A 6,657-nucleotide genomic window follows, 5' to 3' on the forward strand; every position below is an offset into this window, starting at 1 on the left:
CACACTGAGTCACCGGGTTGTCTATTTATATGTCATTATATTATTCCTTTACAAATAAATCTCTCTTTTAAATCATATAAATGATTTAAAGAGGAGAAAAATTGAATAGAAATGATATGCGACAACAAATAGACAAAAGAAAAAAGAAATTAGTGGAAGACTTATGTATGGGTAATCCTCGTGTCATGGATCGAAAGTATATATTTAAACAAGATCGAATTAAAATACCTCAAAACACAACATCCACAAAGATTTACATAAGACGCCCATAACTAGAGAACACAAAAAAATATTTTTGTTCTAAGGTCAAGAGTCTCTCAGAGTAAGGTATCCCTCTTGTTAATTACATTGTTGAGAATACTCAAGAATACTCTTGATAAAAGAGATTTCACTTGTATTATCATAGATCTGAAAAAATAGATTATCAAAGGATGGTTATTTTGTGTAGGAACACCTCTATGCCTCAAAGCTCTCACTAAGACAACACACAAAGAGTGAGTCTCTCATATCCCAAGTGGGTAGCGGCTCATCGACATACAAAGCCTACAAAATAACGAAAATTATTTTGACGGGGATATCCCTATACGTCAAAGCACGTATGGGTCATAAGAGTTGAGGACAAATCGTCAAGCCGTCAAAATGATATCAAAAAAGTTAAAGGAGCGATATGACTCAAAGAGGCTAAAAAATAGGAATGACACAGTAATCCTAAATGATAAAGGTAACTGGGTCAGCGTATCACAAAGCCATCATCCCATGCTACAAGAACCCTAAGTCTATCTCACCTCCAGAGATTCTCGGTCAGTAATCTGTGAATTACATCATCCATGGGAATCTCGGTAGCCATAAGGTTAAGAGAAGGAAACTCTGGTCCTCTGATTGTAAGGTGGAGCTTAATAGGTGGGACTCACGCTTGTTAGACAGATGACAGAGTTATCTCATGAAAGAAAGGAAATAAGAGGTTCGACTACAAAGCTGTAAATGCCCTCCACAAAGGGACCTCGTCTGGTTCTGGAGCATTCTAACGGCATAGGCGCACAAAAAAACCTCCTATATAGAAAGATATGCTGGGTCAATAGGGTTGAAGAAGCACGAGGGCTTCTCATTAGGACATGCAAATATGAATACAGTTATTTACCACAATCCTAAACGTGAAGACCCTATTACTTGATTTATATTATGTCCCTACATGCAACCCAATTAAAATATGGTTTGAATGCCATGAAGGATATTAAAAGTGTAAGTTTTAAATATTTTAATCCTAAATTTTTTAATATCTTGAATGTTTTATTAGGATTTTGTAGAAAATTTAGAGTTTTTTAGTCCTAAAGAGCTTATATTGTGTTCATGATTCCCATATAAACTACAAAAATAAACAATGAAATGTTTCAAGCATTCATGCACGCAATAAGGCATGAAAACCTGTCAAATAAAGCAATAAGAAAGGTCAATGTTGCTGGGTCGGCAACATATCCCAGAAAAGAAAAAGAGCGACTGAATTCTGCATAGACATGCTCATTTCTAATTCTATACATCAATATACAATGTAAAATTAAGATACAGGACACGAGCTGCTGCTCTTAGTCCCCCGCCAAGTGGTTCACGTGTCAAAACACCTCGGAACCCGTGTTCGTATCTTATTTATGCTACAGGACTCTCCCATAACTCAAAAAAGGACATAGAAAAATAAAAATAAAGACTCGATCTGCATGAATATAGGGTTAATGGGAAATTCATGCAATGTGTAATGAGTCATGTTTGGTGAGAGAGCTAAGTAGCACCTGCAAGCAAACGCTAGCATGTAAATCATTACATGATCCCCTTTTTATTGTACCTGTGTATGTATATATATATGGGCATGCAACGCCCTAATACACTACCAGCATATCAAGCATGCAAGTGGTTGGTCGATTTGGCCGTGGTGGCCTGTCAGACCGAAGAAGCGGATGGATCGATCCATGTAATTGATCAAATCTAAATGGGTGGGTGATCAACCTTAGACGACTGGTCAAACTCAAATGATAGGGTGATCGACACATGACAGTCGATCAAACGTAAATGATAGGGTGATCGGCTCGGGAAGACCGATTTAACCCAAATTGTGTGCTCTACATGTAGCGGACGATCAAACCCAAAAGATAAAGTGATCGACTCAGGGCGACCGATCAAACCCAAAGCGAGTGATCGACACGTAGCAGTCGATAAAAGATGGGGTGATCGACCCGAGACGATCGATCGAACTCAAAGGATCGGTCAATCATGCTGGGGACAATAGAGCAGAAGTGCTTAAGCAATCACAAAAAATGCAACAAATGACCACACGAAATGCTCTACGACACGCCAAACTCATTCTAACGGCCTTGCATATGTACCTAAGGTTCAACATTTGGATGTGCAACATAGCCTCCTCCTACTTTGGCGAGGTGTGTGTGTGTGGGGGGGGGGGGGGGGGGTTTGACCTTTGGGTCTCCAAAAGGGAAACAATTACCCACGATGTTGTGAAATGGGCTATCCAAAAACCTTTTTCTCATTTCACAATTCCTCATGAAGTGAGCTAGCTACAAAAATTTTCTCACTTTGCAAAATCCAAGCATCCCAACCTCTCCAAGGAAGGTTGGGGAAAACCAAAATAAGGGGAGATCGGGACTCCAACACGCTTGGATTTAGGTATAGGGTTCACAAAGGAGGATCATTAGGCTCTGTGTAGGATTTGACCACTGACGAGACTCCTAAACTAGGGCTTCCTCTAGGAAATCAGCGGTCTATCTAGGGGAGTGCGACCATATTGACTAGCGTCGGCCTGTGTGGGCTATCTAACCCATCATGCCTACTCTAAGCTAACCTAAGTCCAAATAAGAAAGAAAACATGAGAGTTTTAGAGTTTCACACCACCGCGGAGGTTGCATATGCATTTTTTTTAAAGTAGGAGAATCATATCGGTAGGAGAGAAGCCCACGTCCGGCGATGCTTCGACGGTGCTCCAACGGTCCTTCCCCGAGCTATGATGAAGCTATCCTCTAGTGAAGGAGAGCAGGTACCTTGCTAGCAGAGCTCTTACTCAAGAAAAACATATGTGAGTTTTGGCTGCTCAGGCGCAAGAAAGTAGCACGGGACTTTTGATGCGCCCCTGGTGTGTTATTTTTCTACGTGTTTTATGTTAATTTAAATCTCCGGTAATAGTGCCAAAAACTTTGCTCATCCCAAACTTATGCAGTAATTTAGCTTTCCAAAATATGGTCAAAAATTTGACACAATTTATATTTAGCGGTTAAAATCAAAATGTTATAAAATATATAAAATAGTTCACACACTAGTGATTCTACGCAAGTGCACGTATCGCTTCAAGTAATGTAGGACTTTTTTTAGAAACCCCAGTATCGATCCCACAGAGAAGTGCAGTAAAAAATCACTTAGGCTAATTCTAGTATACTATTGTCTAGTCTTAGTATGGAAGATGGAAATTCTTATACATAAATCACAATATTCAAGCTATAAAAATTAAAGTAAGAATGACAAGTTAAAATCAGTTTAATAAATGCTAACAGAAATGTAACTAAAAGAACTAAGTTTACTAAACTAATTTCTAAACTTCAAAGTTAAATTTACTAAGACTAAACAAAGTTTTGTGACGAAGTGTTCAAATTTAATAAAACCTTCTTCCCCTTTAAAATGAGTATATGGATTGTGAAAAAAATTAAAATCATTTTAAAATATATATGTATAATTGTTTTGTGCCAAATAGGAGTAATCATATTTTGTACCCTCTTTCAAGTGTATAAAGAACATTGACTAATCCAGAGTTTGGTCCCTAATTCTGTGGTTAGGCTGTGAGGATACCGACTGCCACTTCAGAGCTCCCACTACTCCCTCGCTTGAGGGCTAACAATCTCGCATTAGTTTCCAATCAACTGGACCAAATTGAGGATTTTAATCTGTCACCTTAAAATCTTTAATTCGTGTATTTCTTTATTTATTTACACTCAACCCTGGGGATGACATCCTCTCCCATAGAATTGAATGTCGAATGTGGCTCTCACCATGTTGTAGAAATCATAGCTTTTTCGGATCATATGTTTATCAACATATTTTAACTTTTCAATTGGTCAGATCGAAAAGTAAATGAAGATCGAAGTTCAAAGAAGTTCAAATCATCACAAATTATTGACATTTAAAACCGTATAAAACAAAATCAATTTTTCACAAAACTAAATCTCATTGTAGGGAGAAGGATAATAAAAACTGTTCATAATTCATGAGAAGGATACGACAAAACACGGATTTCATATATAAAAACAAGTTTACAAAACAAAGAAAGAAAAGAACACAACTTATCTCACACTCCTTCCCAAGCAAATTCCTATAAGTTCCCTTTAAGCACTTTCTTTTTTTACAATCACACTCAATTCTCTTCTAGAAATATAATAAATAAGGAATTTGTCACCTTCCCTCTCCTCTTACAACCCTAAAAGAAAATTTTCTCTTCTCCAAAGTCTTCCTCTCACTCTCAAGCTACATTCATGCCCTAGACTCCTCTCCTTTTTAATTAGGGACTACCTCTTTTAAAAAAAAAATCAAAATTCTCTCCAAAATTCTCTTCAAAAGTCACACCTTTTGAATCCCAAAAGACATGTTCATTCATTCAAGTGACATATCCATTCATTAAAGAGTCTTCTAATGTGTTTAGATGCATTGAAATCATTTGTGAGAGGAATCATTTGGTGCCTTTAAAATCCGCTCAAAATTTGTCCTGAACCACCTTAATCCGTCTTATATCGTCTTTTGGTGCCTCAGGCGCCACCCTATAACAGCTCCACTTTTTTGCTTTGTTTTGCTCTGTTTCGCCCCGCTTCAGTTACGTTTCGCTCCGCTTCAGTTACGTTTCGCTCCTAATAGATATACCTACCAAATAAGTATAAAACCAGTTACGTTTCACTCCTAATAGATATACCTACCAAATAAGTATAAAACAACATTTCTTTAAAGTACAATTTTATTAAAAAAACATGTGAGAAATGTAATGTAGATTAAACATAGAAAGACATATCGAAATATGCCAAGAAATGTAATGTAGATTAAATATAGAAAGACATTTTGAAATGTGCCAAGTCAGAATTTTCTTTCTTACTCGTTTTTACTCCAAATTGCACCATTTTTGCTTTATTTTCTCCAAAAGTCTATTTCTTGTACCTGGAACCTAAAATATGCAAAATATACTCCTTTAAAGTATAATATCATTAAAAATCATTAAAATTGAGCATAAAATGTATATGAAAAAGTAGGTAATTTTTAGACGTGTCAACTTCCAAGGGCTTGGTTTACATTTTCGGGAAGAAATTTTGGACGCCTAGGCTAGCAAGGCACATATGCTTCGATCTAGCCTCGATATCCTGATTTTTACCGAGAGGACTCGAAGGAGGATTTTCTCGATCCATAAGCTACGGGAGGCTCCAAATGAGTGAAATGTAGTCTCATAACTTTATAATTGAGTATTCTAATTAGTCATTCACCGAGGAATCGTTGCCAACGATCATCCTAAGCCACAACGGGAGCAGGGTGTCCCAAACCCTAGCTTTTTTGTAGTGCGTGTAGGAAGATTCAGTGACTTCCCTTGGCCACGAGTGGCTCCAGACAAATGTGCGGTGACTTCTAAATATCAGAATAAGCATCGAATATGTCCCACATCATGAATGATCCTATTTTTGGTTGTTTTTTTTTTTTTTTCTTACTTTGTTATATGCAATGATTTGAGAGAGCTACATGTTGCTCAACTAAGTATGTATTTTGCATATTTGTGACATTATAGTATCATAAGGAATGGCCAACACATTTCAAGATAGTTGATTTATACAGGTGTCTTTTAAGTATCATGTTATAATTTTCTTAGCTTTTCAGGATTATATATCAAGTGTCTAATTACGCATTATCAAGACAGTGCCTATGATCTTATTTGTATTCCCCATGAGCCTTATTTTTGTAATTTTTAGAATTTTTTGGGGACTTTCCTTTTGCTTTTAAAATTTTGACCTTATTTATTTCTAATGTTAAGAGTTATTTTTTTTCTCGTTCACTATTTTGGTCAATGATTTCATAATTATAATTGTAATGGCTGCTACATTTTTTTTAAAAAGTTGGTTTTACACGTCTCTTTCTTTTCTAAAAAGATATTTCAAAGATTACATTTATAATTATTGGTGTGAGCTAGAAAATTCACGGCATGAATTATTATCTTAGCACTGCATGAGAATTCAACACACACTCAGATAAAAGAAAATAACCAGTACTGACACTTTAAGTTTTTACGTGAAAAACCCGTAAAGAGAAAAAATGCAAGGCCTAGCCCAGCTGAAGAAATCTACTATAAATTGAATATTATATGTATAATTCCTTGTCCCACTATCGATAAATGATTGAACATCTCTTTAGAGTTACAAAGTCGGTGCACGAATAAAATAAACTTATTGTAAGAAGTGTGTGGCGGCCGATGACGATCAGTGGAAGCAGACAGTGATGGTCGACAGTGGTTAACGACGATCGACGGTGATGGACGATGATCAGAGGTGGTCGACGATGACTGGAGTGATGCTCCTCAAAACTTGAAGCTCTTCTTCAGGTTTTAAGCTCTCTCCAGCTGTGAGCTATATTTATAGAGTTATGTGT

Source organism: Phalaenopsis equestris, unplaced genomic scaffold (assembly GCF_001263595.1).
Source record: "Phalaenopsis equestris unplaced genomic scaffold, ASM126359v1 Scaffold000151, whole genome shotgun sequence".
Classification (NCBI taxonomy): Eukaryota; Viridiplantae; Streptophyta; class Magnoliopsida; order Asparagales; family Orchidaceae; genus Phalaenopsis; species Phalaenopsis equestris.